The following is a 22,386-nucleotide window of genomic DNA, read 5'->3' as shown; positions in this document are numbered from 1 at the left end:
CTAAGTCATTCAGATACATCTCTCCTTTCTTTTTTTCTTTTGTTCCTGCTCAAGCAATGACTAGCATCTTGTCCAAAACACTTTTCGTTCTTCCTTTAAGGTTCTTTTTAATAGTAAAGGACCTCAAACAGTTCAACATTAGCTCCATCGCAGCCCAGTATGTTTGAGTGATGTCAAGGCCTAGTTTTACTCCAAAAGGAAAAAAAAAAAAAAGGGAGGAATGGGGATCAGTAAAGTTGAAGTGAGTTGAAATGATCAGTAAGAATGTGCCAGAAGTGAAGAAGAGAAATGGAATTGAATGACAATTTGGATAAAGGAATAAACTTTGTTTTGTACCACTGTTCTAACTACACGTTTATGTCCTGAATGCCAAGAAGAACATGAAACATCACCATTAGTTAGAGAAGTTGGCTTCCAGTTGTGGGTTTGCCACTCGCTGTTCTCTAGTTACTGTAAATTAGCTAGTAAGTTGGTCCCTTCTGGGGCTACAGTTGCATTTTCTGTTTAAAAAGAAAAGAGAATGGTGTTGGTGATACAGGGTCTTTTCTAGTGAGAAAATCCTATGCAGGTGAATAAAATGAGAAAAATTTCAGTGCCATATAAAGATTACTGTAATAGGGAAGAATAGATTGCTTTAACCTTTGTATTCTACTGCTTTTCTTCAAGTTAATCACTCAAGAAATGCTGCCTGTAATCGTAAATTGTACATTGCGGACCACCTCTGGGAACTGTGCCTCCCATGTAATGAGTGTTAATTTGAAGCATCTTTCTTTAGCACATAGGAAACCTCCTGACTAGACCCTCTTGGAAGTGGCTGCAGGAAGTTCTGAAGAAGTTAACACATCCTGGAATCAGGACTTTACCCCCATCCCTGTTTAATATAAAAGACGCTTGAATTCTAACTCAGGGAAGGTTCTTTGGGACACTAATCCACCATCTTCTCTGTCTCCAGGCTTTCTGAATAAAAGTTGCTCTTCCTTGCCCCAACAGCTCATTTCTTGATATATTGTCCTGTCATGCCGTAAGCACTACGAACTTGAGCTTGGTAACATTTTACCAGTATTTTCAGCTATACAGTGAGTCTCTTAAGTTCAGGAACTGTCTATATATCCTTTGTATCTTCTGCATAGGACCTAGAACAATGCTTTATATGTAGATGTCAGGTATTTGGTTAAACATTCTTTTAAAAGTATTGGAATTTGGGGAGTTCCCTGGTTGCCTGGTGGTTAGGATTCAGGCTTTCACTGCCAGGGCACAGGTTCTCTCCCTGGTCAGCGAACTGAGATCCTGCAAGCTGAGCAGTATGGGGAAAGAAAAAAAGGGGTTTAGCTAAATGATGTAAATTGTAGTCAGGTCCTAGTGCCTTCACTGACTAGCTGTGTGACCTTGGTTAAGTTACTCAACTTCTCTATGAACATAATACCTATAGTGTCTACTCACGTGGTTGTATTAAGTGTGTTAATACATGTAGAGTGGTTAGAGGACAAAATGGCACATTATAAATATGGCAGAGAAACAAATGTCGGTGAAAATAGTCATAAGAACCATCATAAAAATCCTCAAATTCTCATACCACCCATACACATCTTAGTATTTGTGTCAACTCAGAAACTAGGATGAGCAGCCTCCTCTGAAAGTATGAAATTGCTAACCTTTGACTCATGTCTCAAATTGTCATGGATAAGCCAGCACTTCACCTCCAGAGATCTTGCGTGCTACAAGGAGCCAGCATCAGAGTATGGGACTCTCTGCATATTCGTAGCCCAGTCCCCTGGGCTTCTCTGGTGGCTCAGATGGTAAAGAATCTGCCTGCAGTGTGGGAGACCCAGGTTCGACCCTGGGGTCAGGAAGATCCCACTGGAGAAGGGAATGGCTACCCACTCTACTATTCTTGCCTGGAGGATGCCATGGACAGAGGTGCCTGGTGGGCTGCAGTCCATGAGGTCCCAAAAAGTCAGACACGACTGAGCGACTAAACGCAAGCAAACGGCCCAGTCTCCTGCAGGTCCCTTGCTGCAGCTTCTCTTGCTAATTAAGGCTCCGAAGGATGACTTAAGTAAACAAAAATTAACAGAGACAAATAGGTATCTCTACCTGGCTGGAGTCTGATTTGATACATTGAGAAATGTTTATATGCCAGCAGAGCTCAAAAGAGTTTTTACCTTAAGAATCTCATCACTGGCCTGAAACTCAACAGGTAAATTTGGGTTTGTTTAAAGCAAACTGGAAACTCTCTAACAATTTGTGGATCCAGATAAGTGAGTTTTGCCCTGGGAACCTCTCCTGTGGTGTTAGAATCTGGGGAGATGGAGATTGAGGGCGAGATAGGGACTTCTTGGCTTCATGTCGGAACCTTGCCTTCACATATCCAGGGTTCTTATCTCCTCCACCATGGCACTGCTGCTTTCTTCACCCACTGCAAACAGGCTTCCCAACTTGGAATTTCTTGTTCCTGAAGTGTGGAGAGCTTGAGTTTTCTGAAAGCATGGGGGTGGAAACACTTAGATACAGTCCGGGAGTCAAGACAGGTAAATTTCTCTTGAACTTCCACTTGCTCAAAGACCCTCTTTGTCCACTCACTGCCTTCCCCCTCTTCCTACCCATCTTTATGATTGTTCCATAGGCCTAAGGATAAATTTCTGTTTTAAATCTCACACTCTCTACTCTGGCTGCAACACAGCTAATCCATTGCTTCTTAACTTAAAAGAGAGGGAAAAAAGAACTCAAAAAACTGTTTTCCTTCCAAAAAAAACCCCTTTCTGAATTGGTGTGTGTGTTTCTTTCTTCCCTGGCTCACTTTTCTGTATTGTTCCCGTTTGTATTTATGCACTCACAGGCTTTCCTCTCTATTCTTGCTGTAGATCACTGTAGTAGCTCTACTCTTAGATACCATCTGTATGTCATGTACATATTTGTTCTTTGTGTGTTTGTCTTAGATTGCAGGCCCTCAGAGGTTAGAGCTGCAGTTGATAGGTCCCCACAGTGCCCAGAGCAGTTCTGTGTCATCATTTGAAATGCCTAATGATGATAATTTCCTTTTCTGAGAATGTGCTGCTAAGACTAGCTTCTTCCTATTTCCCTCAGAGTCCACCAAGTCTCCCAGTAAAAACCAGGTAGCCTCTTTTCCCCAAAGTGTGTCTTCAGTAAACTTGGATTCAGAAGACCCGAGTTTCCATCTCATTTGTGCCCCTTCCTAATGAACTGTGTTCTGACTAGCCTCTGAGTTTCAGCCTCCTCATCTGTAAAAGGGGCATGCTATTGATGTCCTTGGTGAGGACAGAGTGTAGCAGTGTCTGTGGCGTGCTTGTCAACTATGAAACCCTTTACGAAAGTCAAGGATCCTGATTACTTTTGTTGCTACCCCAGACCCTACTCTGTTCTTGGTATCAAGAGCTCAGACTTTACAGCACTTATCACCTAATTCCACAAACTTTGAGTGGATTTAATGTTTCAAACTTGGGTAGGAATCTAATGGAAAAAGAATTTTGCCTTGAGAATTAGTGTTCTTGAGTTTCTCATCTAGGCACTATCTTATGAAGACAGTACATTGAGGCAGTATATTTCAATCACTCTGTGCCTTGGTTTCCCCATTTATAAAGTGACCATGACAGGAAATTCCAGAAAGAAAAATACTGTAACATTAGACTATTTACAGTCTTCCTTGGTGGCTCAGATGGTAAAGAATCTGCTTGCAGTGCAGGAGACCTGAATTTGATCCCTGAGTCAGGAAGATCCCCTGGAGAAGGGAATGGCAACCCACTCCAGTATTATTGCCTGGAAAATACCATGGACAGAGAATCCTGGTGGCCTACAGTCCATGGGGTCCCAAAAAGTCTGACATGGCTAACACTTTAGACTGTTTACACTGATGAGGTCAAAGACTGAAGGGTATATATGAAATTAACTTATTCCCATTCATTGTGACTCAGTTTTGTCTTCGATAAAGTGAAGAGAAATGATTATAAGAGAATAAAATTTGACTAAATATTATTTGCATTTTACCACATTGGACTCAAGTATCTCATAGGATTTTGTGTTTTGGTTTAGTTTTCCCATCAACTCAAGGTTGTTGTGAGGCTAGAGGAATTAATGTCAGTAATATGAGTGGGGATCCCCAGATTAAAGGTTAAGTGAGTCCAAAGCAGAAGTTACTTTGCCCAGAGTCACAGCTCAGCCAGAAGGAGTAGAGAGCCTGATTGTTTATTTAGCAGTGACTTAGGGACTCAAGGACTCTCCCTGATTCCACGTCCATCACAATCCACAAATACCCCTTCCTCTCATTTCCCTTTTCTAGGTCTTGGTTCCTTCATGTCAAATCAACACTGTGGAGAAGGTAGTGAGAGATCAAGAAGGAACAGATCAGGAGAACAAGATTAACACGAGGAAATGGCCACTTAAGTTATTCTGACTTTCTTGTCCCCTGACAGCCTAGGAGAAAGTTTGCCCTAACCAAATGTTTGATTGCCAGAATCATGCCGCGTGGCTTGTGGGATCCTAGTTCCGGGACCAGGGATTGAACCCATGCCGTCCAGCAATGAAAGTGGGGAGTTTTAACCACTGGACCACCAGGGAATTTAGACTGTTTACACTGATGAGGTCAAAGACTGAAGGGTATATATGAAATTAACTTATTCCCATTCATTGTGACTCAGTTTTGTCTTCGATAAAGTGAAGAGAAATGATTATAAGAGAATAAAATTTGACTAAATATTATTTCTGAAGTGAACCTTCAGAAATAGATGGATTCTAGGAATCTAGAATCCATCTATTTCTGAAGGTTCACTTCTTTCAGAAAGCCTGCTGAAGTTAACTGGAGCAGAGGGCTAGATTTCTTGGTCTTAACTTATATAGGATGTTTTCTTCTAAGACCCTAGGATATTTGTTTCCCAAGCTGAACCTTGACCTGTTTGCCATATAAACCTTTTGCTGTCTTTTGTATTTATTCACTGTTCATATCCAGCTCTCACTATATTCTCTTTATGACTGTCCACATTGTTTGTCATCTTAAGTGGGCAAAGACTGTGTCTATCTAATTTTCATTATATAATGGCCAATAAAATGATAATCACTGTAATAGACTTGGAGATCATAGTCTAACAAACACTAATAATAGTTGTAGTGAAAATGGAGTGAGGCCTCAGACCTAGTTAATTAACAGGTAATCACTTTAAGAATATTTTTTAAAGTGTTCCTTTAATAATTGTGCACATATATTTAGATGTGTAGAATCTTAGAGATGGAATGAGTGTCAGAGGTCATCTATCACATCCCTTCTCTCAGTGCTCCCAGCCTCTTCTTGGACCCTCATGATGATAAGGAGGTCACTGCTTTGCTAGACACCTGTATTTTTTCAATATTTTAAAAAATATATTACATCTACAAAAAAGCATATGAAAGTATACATGTATCAGATGCAGAACAATAATAAAACAAAGTACCTACCACCCAGGCAGAGAACAGAAATTACCATACTCTAGAAGTCCTCTTTGTACCTCCTGATTCATCCAAATTCAATGTTTAGATCACCCTCATTATAGAAAGTTCTTCCTTATATGGAGCTGAAATGTGTTCCATTGACATGACTAGCCATGACTCCTAGTTCTGGGCACTGGGGCTATGAAGATTAGTGTTTCTTCTGTGTGACAGTTCATCAGTTATTTGAAGACAGGTATTATGCCTCCATTAGCCATTGCTGGAAAAAAAAAACCTCCTTAGTTCCTTTTCTCTGCAAATGTGGCTTCAGTAACTAGACACTGTGCTTCACAGACCTGGTCTGAGCAAAGTAAGAGTAAAACTATTCTGCCTCCTTTATTCAGATGCTCTCCACCCTCCTTTTTTGGGGGGGGAGGGATAGGACTGACTTTTTCAGAGGCCACAGTACACTGCTGAGGGGGTGTGTGTGCTCACTCAGTCGTGTCCGACCCTTTGCAAGCCCATGGACTGTAGCCCACCAGGCTCCTCTACCCATGGGATTATCCAGGCAAGAATACTGGAGTGGGTTGCCATTTCCTCCTCCAAGGGATCTTTCTGACCCAGGGATTGACCCTGCGTCTACTGCATTGACAGGTGGATTCTTTACCACTAAGCCACCTGGGAAGCCACATTGCTGAACAGGATAGTCAGAATATTCATGGCGTTCTTTTGGGAACTGTTACCCAGGACTCTTCTGTTAAGTAGTTTTAAAATCTAAATGCCAGACTTCAAGTTACATTAATTCTTGTCAATCTTTATTTGGTTGGTTTTGATGTTATTCATTCTAGCCTGTCTACATCATCTTGATTTATTAGAGTATATTATTGGTGTCATTTATTGATAAACTGTATTTGGGGCAACTGTATTTGCATCTGAAAAAACGCAGAATATGCTGAAAGGCCAATGTTAAACTATTCTAAACATAATCAAGTATTTTCTAAATGGTTCAGAAGTCACTGCAGTGTCTCCTCAATTATTACACCTTTGATCTGTGAGATGCCAGGTAGCAGAGTTACAGGTAATGGGATTTCAAATAGCAGAGTGTTTAGTGCATGAGACTCTGGCAGAGAGTTAAAGCCACTGTGAAAGCAGAGAACATCAAAGTGAAGCTCGTCATTATGTTGGCAGCAGGGAAGGGGGGTGGGAGCTGGACATCGTAAGGAACCGGGAATCTATCCTATTTTGGCATCAATTCAGAAGGCGGACTTCTAGATACATGTACTGCCAGGATATTTTTCCTCTCAACAATAGATTATTGTAATGGGCTTGGCTAATGTGCTTGCAATAATGCATTAGGACCAGGTTCATTGGCACAATTAAAAAAATCACAATAATTATAATAACAGGTCTTGATTTTGCAGCAAAAATCTGGGCTGCTAATACTTGAAGGAAAGAAGAAAAAAATCTCGACTTGGAAGGAAAACACCCTAGCGCACACACCTTCTTCTGGCTGTTAGGAAAGCACCCGGGGCACAGAGAGTAGGCACTGCAGAAGCACAAACACACACACACACAAGTGCCATCTTGTTCACTGTCTACATTATGCAGGTGCTGTTTGCAGACCAAGTCCTCTCCTGCCCCTACATGTCAATGTGGCCCAGAGCAGTGCGAGTTTCTCTTACATTCCTTGTGGAAAATATTTTGTACTAACATTGCCCCTGAATCCCTGAAACTCTAATTGAACGTGAATGTTTTAATTGAACCTCATTACTTGAACTGCATGAGGGAGATGTGGGTCCCTTGGGTCTGAAATAGCGAGGAGACTGAACTCAAGGTTATACAAGTGAGTCTCCTGGTGCCAAAATCCACTGCCTCTGGGAACCCAGTTACTTGTGGCAACTTTGAGTTTTCGTCTCCCCTGCTCCTCCTTGACTCTATGTAATTCCACCCTTAACTGCCTTCCCTTTTTTTTTTTAAGTTAAATTTTTTTTTTTTTGGTGGCCACACTGCGTGGCATGTAGGATCTTAGTTCCTAGACCAGGGATTGAACCCATGCCCCCTGCTTTGGAAGTGTGGATTCTTAACCACTGGATCACCAGGGAAGTCCCTCTTGATGCAGAGAGGGAAGTTGGAATTAGATAGAAATTGTGAGAGCCTTTCTAGCATTGGGGAACTGCCACCAAATAAGTCACTTATCCCCACAACTAATGCCATTCATTGGCTAGAGTGCCTGATTCTTCCTTATTCTGTAGAACATGGATGACCAGATCATGGGGTTTTTGTGGACCAAATGTAACATGCAGCAGTGCTTTCTGTGGATCTGTGACATCCTTCCTACAACTCCACAAATCAAGTATCACATAAAGAGCTCAGCTCACAGTTGTTAGTCTATCTTTCCTTCTCAGATGAAATTGGTCTAAGCGTTATAGGCTCCCTGGCCAAGCTCATGAGGATCATTCTTTGTTAGAATAGAATAGGATAGACATTATTGTTGCTGTTCAGTCGCTGAGCCATGACCGACTCTTTGTGACCCCATGGACTGCAGCACGCCAGGCTTCCCTGCCCTTCACTGTCTCCTGGAGCTTGCTCAAACTCATGTCCATTGACTCAGTGATGCTATCCAACCATCTCATCCTCTGTTGCCCCCTTCTAGGAGGTATCAATACCAGGTAATATACCACCTTTACAAGTACCAGTAGGGCAGAAGGGATGCCCATTTCTGGAAGACATTTTTCTAGAAAACATAATAACTTCTTAAGTTTACATATTTTTCAAAGCATTAAATCTATTTTAATTTTTTTAATCCATCCATCATTCATTCTACAATCCGTGCAGCAATTACTATATACCATGTCCTGTGCTGGACTTTGGGGAAGCAAAGTTTATGGAATGTGGTCTCCTCTGACTGAAATAACTGTTTCATTAGCTGCACTCCAAGTGTGTGTATGCTCAGTCGCTTCAGTTGTGGCCTACTCTTTTCGACCCCATGGACCATAGCCAGCCAGGCTCCTTTATCCATGGAATTTTCCTGTCAAGAATATTGGAGTGGATTGCCATGCCCTCCTCCAGGGGATCTTCCTGACCCAGGGGTCAAACTCACATCTCCTGTGTCTCCTGCATTGCAGGCAGATTCTTTACCTCTGAGCCACCGGGGAAGCCCAGCCATACACTGTACAAATAATTAAAGGTGTGAACCACAGATGGAGCAAGCCAAATTTGTGAAGAGAGTTTAATGTAATCAAATATAGCATAAACAGTTTCATTTAATTCATTAAATTCTATGTGTTAATTTGTTCAGTAGATACTGGCTGAGTACTTAACTATGAGACAGGCACCGTGCTAGTCACTGGGGGTACACAGATGATTGGAACACTGGTCTCTGCTTCAAAGAGTTGAGAGTCTAGTGGGAGAGGTAGAAGCATAAGCAGACAGCCACACAGTGCAGGGGCGCGTGCAACAGATAGTTTGGTAATCTGCTCAATAATTCCCAACTCTTTCTTTCTGGCCGGCAGAACCCTTTTCCCATTGTAAAATCAAAAATACTTTCCTACCCTCCCCTTGTAACTAGGAACAGGGCATGCTACCAAATCCTACTCTGAAAGTCTACTGGAGGAGTACTGGAAAGGATTCTTGATCTGAAAGACATATTCCCAGAGGGGATCCCCTATACCTTCATCTTCTGTTCTGGACTGAACTGTGTCCTCCCTCAACCCCACAAATTCACGTGTGGAAGTCCTAACACCCAGTGTCTCAGAATGTGACTGTATTTGGAGATGGGGTCTTTAAAGAGATAGTTATATGGGCTTCCCTGGTGGCTTAGTAGTAAAGAATCTGCCTGCCAATACAGGAGATACCGGTTCGATCCCTGATCCGAGAAGATCCCACATGCTGTGGAGCAACTAAGCCCGTGCACCACAACCACTGAACCTGTGCTCTAGAGCCTGGGGAGCTGCAACTCCTGAAGCCCACTCACCCTACAGTCCATGCTCCGAAACAAGGGAAGACGCTGCAATGAGAAGCCTGTACGCCATAACTGAAGAGTAGCCTCTACTCCCTGCAACTAGAGAAAAGCCCAAGCAGCAAGGAAGGCCCGGCACAGCCAAAAATAAATAAAAGATATAATTACATTAAAATGAGGCTGTTGGCATGGATCCTCATCCAAGGTGACCGATGTTCTCATAAAGAAGAAGAAATGTGAACATACACAGAGGAAAGACCATGTGAGGATACAGGGAAAAGGTGGCCATTTAAGACAGAAGAGAGAACTCAGAAGAAATCAGCCCTGCCAACACCTTAATCTTGGACTCGGAGCCTCCAGAAAATAAAGTCCCATTGTTCAAGCACTCCCTTCTGTAGTACTGTTATGGCAGCCCTAGAAAACGAATGGGTCTTCCCTGAATTTGGATGTTGTCATGAATTTAGATCCGCTGCAGTCATCTTGCAGAAGGTCCGAAGGAATTGGTGAGAGGCTAACAGTCCCTGACATCACTGAACCAACTCGGGAACCACCTACTTCCGGATGTCTTGTAAAGAAACAACAAGCCCCTATTGTTTAAGCTGCTTTACGTGTGGGAGTCCTGTTACACAAACCTACAAGCATTGTAGTCGATACATTCATGGATAGAGGCCTTGTGGTGTGGAGATAGGGCACTGTAGGGACAAGGAGAGGAGTCTAGATGACAACCAAGCTTGGGTCTTTAAAGATGTGCAGAAATTGATCAAGTAAATGGCCTAAGGGCACCTCAGAAAGAGAGGATCATAAGAAGAGCAGAAGCCATCAACTATGAGGGAGAAACTTGGTAGAAAGAAGACTTTGGTGCTGTAGGAACCCGAAAGTGGAGTCAGGAGGGGCAAGACTCGACCTGTGGAGGTTGGCAGGGGTTGGATCATGGAGTAAGTCTTTTTTGTTTTTTGTTTTGGCTGCACTGGGTGGCATCTGGGCTCTTAGTTCCCTGACAAGGGATGGAACCCATGTCCTCTGCAGTGGAAGCACAGATTCTTAAACACCGGACCACCTGGGAAGTCCCATGGAGTGGATCTTTGATGGCTGCTAAGAGCTGTGACTTTCTTCCTGTCAGCTTGGCTAGAATGATTTGAGGGATCATAACTGGAAGTGGGGATCCCAATTGAGAGTTTTATGAAAGTTCAGGAGAGAGAGAGGAGAGAACAGAATTAAGGTGGTAGAATTGAGATGGAGAGGAGGAACTGATGCCGGAAAGGTGAGCAGACAAAGAGTGACGCTGCTCAGTCATGGTGTTGTCTGAACAACTAGGCACAGACTACTGTCTAATGATCAGAATTATCCTGTAGCTGAGAATAGAAAGCTGATCTTTATCCTAAATGCCAACCTTTGTCTATTTGTATCATTTTTTAATTAAAAAAATAAGCATATTACCTACTTCCCTGATGTCTTCAACAGCGTCTGCTAGTTGCAAACTAACCTCTTGATGACTCACAGACATCATTATCGAAAAGGAGACATCCTGGTGTAGAGGAAAAGGCCTGTGTTAGACATCATAAAATCTGGGTTTATTCCCAGCTCCAGCACTCGCTAATCAGTGTGACCATGGATAAGTCAATAACCCTCTCTGTGTATTTTTTTTTTCCCCTCGGCATCTACTTCATAGGCTTGCTGTGGAGTTGAAATGAGATAATGTGTGTTAAAGGGCTTGATGAGCCATCAGGCACCAGACAACGAGGCATTATAATCCTTTCTCTAAAGTGAAGTGATATACAGCACAATGCTGTGTCTACTTTTGAGTCCTGTTGTCCTGGGCTCTTAAGCTGTTTGCTGTCTCTCTGCTCTCAAAGCACTTCCCTCCTTAGCAGGCCTTTCACCCACACCCATCTGGTCTTCCTGGGACCATGGGCTGGGAAGCCAGAGGTTTCAGGAACCTTGTTCAGCATAACTCAGTAAGGCTCCGTGTGTAGCCCTAAGGATCTGACTTTGGTTCAAGAGCTCTGTGTTAACTATTCTGTGCACTTAAAGGCCTTTTTCACTTCTGAATTTGGTACTGTGTTCCACAGAACTGGCGTTGTCAAAGCCTGATTTCCAGTTAAGTGAGGTGTAACTCTGGTGCTTTTAGAGTGCCAGATGAGCTGTTCAGTTTCTCTCTTCTTGCTTAGTTAGTTCTCTTTTGTCTCTCTGTAACGAGTTTTCTATGGTATCACTTACAGATTTATCCTCACCACTGACTCACATAATATGACATAAATTAAGACAGAAACCTTGACTATAACTTTTCAACAGAGAATATTCTTGGCATGCCCATTTTTAAAGATCTGGGGTCCCTGAGTTTCCTCCTCCCGTCCTTTGTCATCTAATGGGGTCTTTGTTTTAGCATGTTGGGGAACTTCCAGCCCTCACATCTCATAAAGACATGGATGGGTCATTTAAATGGTGTACAACTGTAGGATTGTTAGCCACTCAGTTGTTCCTACTCTTTGTGACCCTGTGGGTTTCCCTGGTGGCTCAGATGGTAAAGAATCCACCTGCAATGCAGGAGACCTGGATTTGATTCCCGGGTTGGGAAGATTGCCTGGAGAAGGGAATGACTACCCACTCCAGTATTCTTGCCTGGAGAATTCCATGGACAGGAGACCAGTGGGCTACAGTCCACGAGGTGGCAAAGAGTCAGACATGACTGAGCAACTAATACTTTGGAGGAGTAGATATATAATGTGGTAATTAAAGCCTGCACTTTTGAGTTGGAGAACACAAGGTCAGGTGCGTTGCATAATCTCTCTGAGTTTCAATTTCCTTATCTGTAAAATGAGAGATGTGCCTTGTTGTGAGGAGTCAATGTAATAATTCATTTGAAGCACTTAGCATAGACTCTGGTACAAAGGAAGTGCTCATTAAATGCAAGGTGGTGATTACTGATTAGAGAAACTAGTCCTGGGAGATAGTAAGTGCAGGGTCTGACTTCCTTAGGAGAAAAGGAGAAGACAGGAGGTGATAGAAGATGGGGAATAAAGGATCCTAGAAGAAGGTTAGGTGTTTGGGTAGAGTGGGTTTTGACCCATTGGATTTCAGATTAACCAAACTCCTGGGATCTGATCAGGCTAGGCTACGTTTGGAGTGTAGAGAGAAGAGATATCTGGGAGATTGAGGTATTTATTACCTTTGTCAGGGACCCCAGTCACGTCTGAAACTTCAACTTTTACATCAAGAAACTCTCCATAGCCTTTTTTATCCCAGGTCCTTCATTTCCTCTCCCACACATCTTTCCTTCTGAGTCCCCATCTGGTTACTCTGTGTGGTGGATTAAAGATGACCACAAATTCTTGGATACTCTTCCCTGGAGAGATGGGATCTATTTCTCCTTCTCCTGAGTGGTAGCTGGCCTCTAACTGCTTTGACCATCAGAGTGTAGCAGAAGTGATACCGTGGGAGTTCTGGGCTTAGCCTTTGAGACGATTTGCAGCTTCTACCTTTTTCTCTTGGGCCTCTGAGCTACCATTTAGGAAGTCCAGTCCCTCTGCTAGAGAAAACATGTGCAAAGACCCTGAAACTACAAAGAAATGGAAAGGCTCCCAACTAAGATCAGTCTTTCCAGCAGCTCAGGCAAGATACCACACATATGAGAAAATCATTTTGGACCATTGAGCTGAGCTGAGCCCCCAGCTGAATACCACTGGGTAACTCCATTCAATGCTCTGTGGAGCAGAAGAATCACCCAGCTGAGCCCTGTCCAAGTTCCTGATCCATAAAATTGTGAGATATAATAAAAAGGCTCTTGCTTTAGACAGCTAAATTTGGGGGCAGGGTTTGTGTGCTAAGTTGCTTCAGTTGTGTCCGACTCCTTGCAACCCTATGGACTGTAGCCCACCAGGCTCCTCTGTCCATAGGTATTCTCCAGGCAAGAATACAGGAGTGGGTTGCCATGCCCTCCTCCTGGGATGGTTTATTATATAACAATAGATAACAAAATCAAATACAAACAAAATGTTAGTATAGTTTATTTGCAATATTTTGAATGGGCACAAGGAATTTCAGGGATAGAGGGCTCCTTAGGATCTTGCCATCTAAATATTCTTGGAGATCACTATTAGAATATGGAATATAGTCAATCACATACTGTTAGTGATTAAAGGCCTGAAGTTCAACTTACCTGTGAAAGGCAATTGACTGAAACTCACCTCACTCCTGCAAGACTCTACTACTCAAATCATTTCATGTTTAGGCGGAAATAAATGAGGGAAATATATGGGAGAGAGGAAGTCCTCCTCTCTCTACCTGCTGACTACCAGAAGCAGGTGGAAGGGATCTGGGCTGAAAGAACAGGAAGGAGGACTAGGAAACATAATCTCAGATCTTGACAGTGTCACTTAGGGCCAGCTCTATTTTCCTGCTTGAAAGTAAACAAATAAAAGCTTCGCCAAGCCCAAGGAATCTTGAAAGGGCCAATCATATGCACAGTCTGGGATGGATAGGCACCAGCCTCAAATTCAGAGCCCCAAATCAGGAAAAGTAAGTTATGGAGAAGTTCTTTGCTCAGATCACCCAACATGCCAGGAGTAGATCTGACTCTCTTGGGCTCTTTTCCAGATGGAGTTTTCTATTGCACCATGATGTTCCTTCATCCTTGCTGCTGAGGACAGAAGCACATTTAAATCATGATTATCTTGTGGTTTTCTGGAACCCTGATTCCCAGACAGGCAGCCTTCTTTTCTGAGTTATGGTCAATCCCTCTGAGAAGGTGAGAAGGAGCAGCTGTGTTACACTCTTTGAAAATGGAGCACAGAGGAGTGGGCTTACACAGAGCTCATAGCTCAGAAAGAGGCATTCTAATGAGGCAAGGAGAATGTCAAAGGGGCCAGGTGTCTGTCCTCAGGCATTTATATTCAAGACAAAGATATGGCATCTGCTTCCTTCAGTGAGTAGGGGAGGCAGGAAGCCACGACTAAGTGAGGTCTGAGCAATTGCACGGTAAGGGTGCCCCTGGAATCGTGGAGAGGAGTAGAGAGGCCTAGTGAAGAAGGGCTCCTGGAGGAGGTGATAGGCACGCATGTGGGAAGGCGGAGCGAGGGAGACTATCTAGCAGCAAATGTTTTGTGCAAAGTTTCGGAAGCAGACACAAGCAATGCTTATGTTCAAGACGTGATAAGAAAACTGCTGGAGATAGAGCACGGCCCTTGCTGAAGAGGCAGGAGAGGTATGATCAGAAAAGTGGAAGGAGAGAAAGGGTATTAATAATGGCGGGAGGCCTGGACCCGTAGGACTCTGTCCCTGATCTCTGGACCATGGGTATGAGTCGTCTGGTCCCAAGGCCAACCCTCCAGCTCTTTCCAGCTCCATCTACATTCCCAACTCCCATCAGTATCTCTTGCCTCAGCAATAATCACAATAGCGCCCACAACGGCTGCCAGGTGTTGAGTGCTTACAGTGTGCCAGGCACCACACTATGTGCATCTCCTGTGACCCCTGCTGGAAACACTAAGAGGACTCGGAACTTCATACATGAGGAAACGGTGAAACTACAAGTCGAGCTAAGAGCCTGTTGAGAGAGGCTGACAAATTTTCCCCTAAATTCCTTGTCTCCCATAAGTGGCCGAGCCAGGAAGGAGCCCAGGCTGTTTTCACCTTCATCTGCAGGGACCTTTGGAGGGTTGGATGCTGTGCCACTGTGTGGGTCACCTGCTCACGAAACCCAGAGATTTTTTCGGAAGCTTGTGTCTGCTTCCGAAACTTTGCATAAAACATTTGCTGCTAGATAGTCTCCCTCGCTCCGCCTTCCCACATGCGTGCCTATCACCTCCTCCAGGAGCCCTTCTTCACTAGGCCTCTCTACTCCTCTCCACGATTCCAGGGGCACCCTTACCGTGCAATTGCTCAGACCTCACTTAGTCGTGGCTTCCTGCCTCCCCTACTCACTGAAGGAAGCAGATGCCATATCTTTGTCTTGAATATAAATGCCTGGGGACAGACACAAGAGGGTTGCACATCAGGCTGAAGAGCTGGCAGGGACCCTGTGGGCCCTCCCTACTCCTCCATGACGCCTCTCCTACCCTCAGGACAATCTCTTAGTGCCCTCATCCAGGGAGAAGAGGGAGGGATGAAAGGGCAAGGAGCTGGCACTGCCAGTGGAGAGGGAAGCGTAAAGCTGTGCCTCGGCTGATCTGTCCCCAAAGGCTCCCAGCTCCCAGAATCTGAGGAAGAAGCTGCCTTCAGGTGAGGTTTATGCTTGTCTGCCCGGGGTGACATATTGTATAGATATGCATCCATACAGTAAGATACAAGGATGATTAATAATCTAGGAATTCCTGCCTCTTCAACACCTTTCACCTCTCGATTTATTTAAGGAGCACTTGCTGTGTGTCTAGCAATCTGCTGAAGTGAGGAGGGGAGGAGACAGAAGAAGTGAAGGGAAATTTTGGTTAAGTTTCTTGTCCTCAAGGAAGTTTTGCACTGGTTGGGGATGTATGATTTCTAAATATTAGATAATTATAAGACAATGCCAAATAAAATATAATTACACTCTCAATTAAATATGTGCATGTGTGCTAAGTTGCTTCATTTGTGTCTGACTCTTTGCAGCCCCATGGACTATAGCCCACCAGGCTCCTCTTTCCATTGAATTCTCCAAACAAGAATATTGAGGTGGGTTGCCATACCCTCCTCCAGGGGATCTTCCCAACCCAGGGATTGAACCTGTGTCTCTTATGTCTCCTGCATTGGCAGGCAGATTCTTTACCACTAGCACCACCTGGGAAGCCCCAATTAAATATGGTCAAGTGTCAAAATATATGTCCCAAACATGCTGTATGGGAGAAGCCAGGGTGGGCTTCAATGACTCAGTGTGGACGGCTTATGGAGACGCTGAGCCTGTGATGGTGGGTGGGAATCTGAAAAGTGGAGGGGGTGAATCAGAGGTGATGTGGAGAGTTGGTGGGGAGTGAGCAGAGAAGGCAATGGCACCCCACTCCAGTACTCTTGCCTGGAAAATCCCATGGATGGAGGAGCCTGGTAGGCTGCAGTCCATGGGGTCGCTAAGAGTTGGACACGACTGAGCGACTTCACTTTCACTTTTCACTTTCATGCATTGGAGAAGGAAATGGCAACCCACTCCAGTGTTCTTGCCTGGAGAATCCCAGGGATGGGGGAGTCTGGTGGGCTGCCGTCTATGGGGTCGCACAGAGTCGGACACGACTGAAGTGACTTAGCAGCAGCAGCAGCAGCAGCAGAGCATTAACAAACATAGTGAACACGTGTGGTGACTGTGTGAGCTTGGGAGGTGAGCAGGCAGGCTGAGCCACGGGACGGTGCTGGGCAGAAGAGAAAACTCTGGTGTTGGACAGATCTGGGTTAAAGCCTGACTATCCAGGGAACTGGCTGTAAGACTGGGACATTACTTAACTTTTCTGAGCCTTGATTTTCTCACAATATGATAATATCTGCCATTCAAGGTTGTTCTGAGGATTAAATGCAAGTCATCATCATAGAGCCTGGAACAGAGTAGAGCTCTCAAAAAAAGTTATATTACAATTAATTATTGTTAACAAAATAATTACATTATTTTGAAGATAAACTGGCACAGGTGAGTATGACCAAATTATGAAACAGTGTCTTGCATCAAATTTTGGCAGCAGTCCTTTTTAGTTGGGCTCACGAATATGCTTAACATCCCTGAGCCTTAGCTCCTTTATATGAAAATAGGGATGACTGCGTCCTCTGTCTCACAGGGGGCTGTAAGGATAAGATGACCTGTTACCTATAGAACTCTTAGGAGAGGGCTTGGTACCTAATAAGGGCTAGTAAATGTTAGCTATCATTACAGCTGATCCTCCCAAATCCGGCAAGGGTTTTCTATCCCCATATTGTTGCTGCGGAAACAAAGGCTCAGAGGTGAAGTAACTTGTCCAAGTCCCCCAGCCAGTCACTGGTGAGCAGAACTTTGTCCTTTCCATGAAGGAAGGACAGACACAGCCCAGGCAGCCTTCCTCATGTCCCCAGTGGAAATGCGGCTCTCCGACTCCAAAGCTCTCAGGGCTTCCAGTACAGAACTTGTTACAGTGCGACTAGCAGTGCGGTGACGCCCTTGAGGGCAAGGCTGCAGCCTTACTCATCTTTTGTGTGCCAGCACCTGACATGGGTCAGGCCCTGGCAGGTGATCAAGAATGCTTGCTGACTTGAGATGAGGTGAAGTGACCTAGGTTGGAGCCCTGGAAAAGGCAGGGCTGGATGTGAGCCTGTATCTGGACTGTTGGAGGGGAGAGTCAAGATGACTCCAGGTTTCCAGCCTCAGTGAGTAGGAGAAGGGTAGACCAGTTGGCCGAGAACTGGAAGTTGGGAGAAGCTGATGGTTTGGGTTTGAGAAGAAAGGAGGTGAAAGGGAAGATATAAGGCCAGGTTTGGGCAGGTTGTGATGGAGAGAGAGACACTTTAATTAGGATTTGGAGCTGTAAAAATCCACGGGTGACTCCCTCACCCCCTCTCCACATGGACTGGCTTGTGACCTGATGTCAAGGTCCCTGCCCTGGACTTGTTACTAATGGGAGACCTGAGGCACACCCAGGAAACCGCAGTGTGTAGAACACTTATGCAGCCACCTATCAGAGCCCAGAAAAGGCCACTGTGGTGGGGATGAGGAGCCCTGGAATGCAGGGATGGGGGAGGTCAGTCTAGGAGAGCTTCCTGGAGGAGGAGGAGGCTCAGGTTTGGTCAGGAGGGGCAGTTAGCTGCAAAGGAGGGAGACAGAATGTGGGGTGGGGTGCTCACTGCAGGGAAGATTCTGGGCCTGGTCCCAGCAGGGGAGCTGGAGGAGGAACATACCACAGCTGTTGTGAGGGGGCCCGAATGAGATCTCTAGGGAAACAGGACAAGAATAACCACTGTAATGCCCAGCACCACCCTCTGCGTGCTGCGTCCTCTTCTGCGGGGGCTTTGCTTTCTGCCACGTGGAAACCCCTCACTCTTACTACCTCCTTCCTCCCTTCCCCATCTTCCCACAGGACCACCAGTTGGGGAGAGTGGGCTTTGCCAGCTGTCTCCTCCCCACCTCAGCCCATCATGATCAGATCCCCTCCTCCTAGTCCTGACAGGCAAACCCAGCACCCACCTCTCAGTGTCTCCTGGCTGCCCACCTCCACTGTGCCCCCAGCCTTCACCCTCTCCCCTGAGCAGGATAACAGTGATACAGCCTGATATCCAGAAATGAAAGGTGAAGGAGGTCCCCTCTCCCTCCCTCCTGGGCTTCTGGCCCTGCTCCTTGGTCTCCCCAAATTCTCTCTCGCCCTGTCCTCTGTCCTTGGTAGGCCCGAGCCCCAGCCCCAGCCCAGCTCTCCCCCTGCCTGGCACTCCCTCTGCTGTGGGAGGGCCCAGCAGCTCCCTGCCCTGGCCTGGCCGCTGGGAGCCCCTGTGGGGCAGGGGAAGCTCGGCTTCTGGGATTTCCCCGGCCTCTGGCCAGCAGGAAGTCTGCCCTTGGAGAGGGGAACCTTGCTCCTGGCCTCAGGCCAGCTATTCAGCCAGACCAAAGTTCAGGGGAGGCGCCTGGGGACTCCCGCTGATCTCTACTCTTCAGGTTCGGGGTTCAGGCCTCAGAGGCCCAGAGAGCAACCGCAGGTCAGGGTGGGGACCAGACGGAGGCACTGGAGGGCGGTGGGGGAGACCTGCATCACCCCAAGCTGGATTCGGCCCCCCAGGCTGTGGAGCAATGGGGAGGGGGCTCTCTGGAAGTCTCTCCTTTCCGGGCTGGTTGTGTGTGCCAGGCGGGTGTGGCCTGGGCACAGAGCCTTGATAAGGGGCTGCAGCAGCGCCGCCCCAGCCCTGTGGGCTCCTGGGTGGCCCGGAGCAGAGCGGTGTGCGGGCAGAGTCCACCCCCTGCTTGTCCTGGTCCTGACACTTCCAGGAACCAGAGGCAGGAAAGGAGGTGCCTGGAAGCCTTCCTCTGGTGCCTCAGTCTCCCCTCCCGGGGCTGTGGCTGATGAAAGGGGATAAACCCTGCGAGTGAGGTTAGGGGGAGAGGCAGCCTCCTTTCCCAGGGGCTCTGGCGGGCAGAGGCCCCCCCTTCTCTCTGAATCTCTCTTCAGCCCTTACTCCCAGGTTGCCCTGTTCCCTGGCTCCAAATGAGACCCCGGGGACCCCTCAGCAGCAAACACAACAGGGAAAGAGCAAGAGCCAGCCCCGGGGGAGCAGGGTAGACAACACGGGTGATGCGCACACTCCACCCCGCCCCGCCCCCGCCCCCGCCCGCAGCCGCCCCTCCGCATGTCCCACTCCTCCGCCCCTCAAAACCCGGGGGTGGGGGGGGTCCCCTTTTCAGAGCTCTTCTTCAGGCCGGGCTGTCTCACCCCACAGCTCGGGCAGAGGTAAGAGGGGCGGGGAAAGCGGAGAGAGAGAGGAGTGAGCCGAAGGTTAGTTGAGACAAAAGCGGGCAAGCCTGGGTGGGAAGGAACCACCGCGGGGGCCGAAGCTGGGGTCAGGTAGGGGCAGTCCTGAGGAGCCGATCGGGGAGTTTCCAGGGATGAAGGGAGAAGCTGCGCGCCGGCCCGGCGCCCCCTGGTGGCAGTGCTGCAACGGCAGCCACCCAGTCTCTGACCCGCGGTTGTGGCCACCTGGGTGGTCTTTCCTGGACGTCTGGACAGAGTGGAGGGCACAGCCCTGCACAGGACCCAGGCAGGGTCCTCACTAGCAAGAGCTGGGTTTGAGAAACTGCTTAAGAACCAGGGTCTATTTCAGTGCCTGTCAACCCTGTCCACCTCATTTTCTCATCTGACCAGCAAGTGGTGGATCATCATGCACATCTTCGAGGCCCCTTCTGGCATGGGCATTGTGAGGTTCCAGGTCTAGATGGACCTGACCTGGCTCCCTGTTTCTGCTCTGATCTCAGACTCTCTTACGGCTCTTGCCTCAGCCACACTGGCCTCGTTCCTGGAACACACCAGGCACAGTCCCCACAAGGGCCATTACAAGAGCTGGCACTTCTGCCAGGAAAACTATTCCTTAAGATGTCCACTCCATCATCTCCTCCCAGTCTTTCCTCAGAGGTCTTCTCTTTGACGAAGCCTGTTCTGACCTCCTGATGTAAAACTGAAACCACTCTCCTGAGCCTTATCCCCTAACACACTATACCATTCCCTTATTTATCATGACTCAAGTTGTGTAGTGTCCTTCTCCTTCTATCGGAATGATGAGGGTAGACGGTTTGTTGGACTCATTCATGGATGTATCCTGAGTACCTAGAGCAGTGACTACACGCAGTAGGATCTCCTTAACTGCTTGTTGAATATACCATTGAGGAGGGCTGAGGCCAGACAGGTTTGGATTGAACTGTGTCCCCCAAATTCATATGTTAGAGCCTCAACCCCAATTTGATGGTATTTGGAGATGGGGCATTTGGGAGGTAATCAAGTTAGGTGAGGTCATAAGGGTGGGGTTTTCATGATGGGATTAGTGCCCTCATAAGAGGAGGAACCAGAGAGTTGTCTCTGATTCTGTGTGAGGACAGAGGACAAAGGTGGCCATCAAAAGCCAAGAAGAGAGCTCTCACCAGGAAGTGAATCAGCTGGCACACTGATCTTGGCCATTCTAGCCTCCAGATCTATGAGAATTTCGTTATTTAAGCCACCCAGTCTCTGGCATCCCCCCCTCCCCCATGAGTGGCTTGTGGGATTTTAGTTCCCTGGCCAGAGATTGAACCTGGACCCTTAGCAGAGTGAGTACAGAATCCTAACCACTGGACTGTCAGGGAATTCCTCTGGCATTTTGTTATGGCAGCCTAAGTAGACTGAGACAAAGGTTTGCCCTAAGAGCTCCTATTTAGTGAGTAAAAGTGAAACAAAACTAAAATAGAGCTTTATCAAAAGGATTACATTGTTAATGAGCTTTTATAGGTGGTAGATAGGGTGAGAAACCCACTCCAGTACTCTTGCCTGGAAAATCCCATGGACGGAGGAGCCTGGTGGGCTGCAGTCCATGGGGTTGGGAAGAGTCAGATACGACTGAGCGACTTCACTTTCACGCATTGGAGAAGGAAATGGCAACCCACTCCAGTGTTCTTGCCTGGAGAATCCCAGGGATGGGGGAGCCTGGTGGGCTGCCATCTATGGGGTCGCACAGAGTTGGACACGACTGAAGCGACTTAGCAGCAGCAGCAGCAAATAGGGTGAGAAGAAGGCAAGGACTTGTGGAGAGAATACAACACAGCTTGGCTCCTGCACTCACTGTCACTCAGTTTACCTACATCAGAAATTCTTAGTGTGCTCCTTGGAACAGCAGTTCTGAGAAATGCTCCTCAAGGAAGGCAGAGATCAGAGAAATTTAGGAAATGTAGAGACTGACCGCTTCTGAGGTATTCGTGGTTTCTACTCCAGTGGAAACATTAAATTCTTCAGTCTGGTATTTCACAACATGTGTGACCATGGGATTGACATTTCTTCTGTCTTATCAAGCAAGAGCCTTAACTGTTCTCCTGCTAAATTGGCATTCTGACTTCACATACTTTGGAGATACCGACTGACAAGCTAAAGCTTAACTCTGAGCATGGCATTTAGGGCCTTTGTAGTCTCTCCAGACTAGTTTCAAACATGCCTGATATTTTACCCATTGCATACAGTTTTCTATTTGCTCACAGCTCATTTAGTTTCTCCCGCTCTCACTGCCCCTGTCCAAACCCCTTCCTGGACGAGTTCAATGCTCACTTCCCCGCCCTGCCTGTGTGTATTGTCTCCCTTCCTTCACTGTGTGTGTCCTATTCAGCCTGATGTCTCCCTTGTTTTGTTTTCTGTTGCCTGAGCCCCTCTGGGCTTACTCCTCCCTGGCAGGTATGAAGTTGGCTCACTGTCCCTCCCCAGGGCCTGTCCCTTGAGCTGCTTCAGCAGACACAGGATGGATGGAGTCAAACAGAAAGGCTTCTCACAGCTCTGCGCCTGCAGCCTGGGGAAGGGACACCAGCTGCTGTCTCTTCTACCCCCATTGCCTCCCCCGCCTCCTTTAGGTATCTTCCTCTCCATGGACATTTCTGCTCTCAAAAT

The sequence above is a fragment of the Bubalus bubalis genome, chromosome 6 (genome assembly GCF_019923935.1).
Source record: "Bubalus bubalis isolate 160015118507 breed Murrah chromosome 6, NDDB_SH_1, whole genome shotgun sequence".
NCBI classification, from domain to species: domain Eukaryota; kingdom Metazoa; phylum Chordata; class Mammalia; order Artiodactyla; family Bovidae; genus Bubalus; species Bubalus bubalis.
This window is presented reverse-complemented; position numbering follows the sequence as displayed.